Source organism: Arachis hypogaea, chromosome 14 (assembly GCF_003086295.3).
Source record: "Arachis hypogaea cultivar Tifrunner chromosome 14, arahy.Tifrunner.gnm2.J5K5, whole genome shotgun sequence".
NCBI lineage: Eukaryota > Viridiplantae > Streptophyta > Magnoliopsida > Fabales > Fabaceae > Arachis > Arachis hypogaea.
Window position 1 is genome coordinate 47568595 of NC_092049.1, and position 937 is coordinate 47569531.

The 937-nt window shown below is 39.4% G+C and overlaps 1 non-coding gene across 1 annotated transcript; it reads right to left on the reverse strand.

The window, feature by feature from the left end:
• Window positions 1–687: 687 nt before the first annotated feature.
• On the reverse strand, window positions 688–795 carry LOC112746244 (small nucleolar RNA R71). Its single transcript, XR_003174138.1, has one exon. It is a non-coding gene; the product is annotated as a small nucleolar RNA R71 (small nucleolar RNA).
• Window positions 796–937: the final 142 nt, after the last annotated feature.

The window sequence follows — 937 nt, forward strand, 5'->3', positions numbered from 1 at the left end:
CCCAAATTCGAACCCCCTCTGCCATCTGTGTTCGAATTTTCTCTTCTTCCCTTCTTTACATTACATTCTTTTCTTCTTCTACTCACACAGGGGAACCTCTATAGCTGGGTAAAAAGGATCCCTATTATTATTATTTTTCTGTTCCCTCTTTTTCATATGAGTAGGAGCAAGGACAAGAACATTCTTGTTGAAGCAGACCCTGAACCTGAAAGGACTCTGAAGAGGAAACTAAGAGAAGCTAAAATACAACAATCCAGAGATAACCTTACAGAAATTTTCGAACAGGAAGAGGAGATGGCAGCCGAAAATAATAATGCAAGGAGGATGCTTGGTGACTTTACTGCACCTAATTCCAATTTACATGGAAGAAGCATCTCAATTCCTGCCATTGGAGCAAACAATTTTGAGCTGAAACCTCAATTAGTTTCTCTGATGCAATAAAACTGCAAGTTTCATGGACTTCCATCTGAAGATCCTTTTCAGTTCTTAACTGAATTCTTGTAGATCTGTGATACTGTTAAGACCAATGCAGTAGATCCTGAAGTCTACAGGCTCATGCTTTTCCCGTTTGCTGTAAGAGACAAAGCTAGAATATGGTTGGATTCTCAACCTAAAGATAGCCTGAACTCTTGGGATAAGCTGGTCAAGACTTTCTTAGCCAAGTTCTTTCCTCCTCAAAAGCTGAGTAAGCTTAGAGTAGATGTTTAAACCTTCAGACAGAAAGAAGGTGAATCCCTCTATGAAGCTTGGGAGAGATACAAGGAACTGACCAAAAAATGTCCTTCTGACATGCTTTCAGAATGGACCATCTTGGATATATTCTATGATGGTCTATCTGAATTAGCTAAGATGTCATTGGATACTTCTGCAGGTGGATTCATTCACCTAAAGAAAATGCCTGCAGAAGCTCAAGAACTTATTCACATGGTTGCTAATA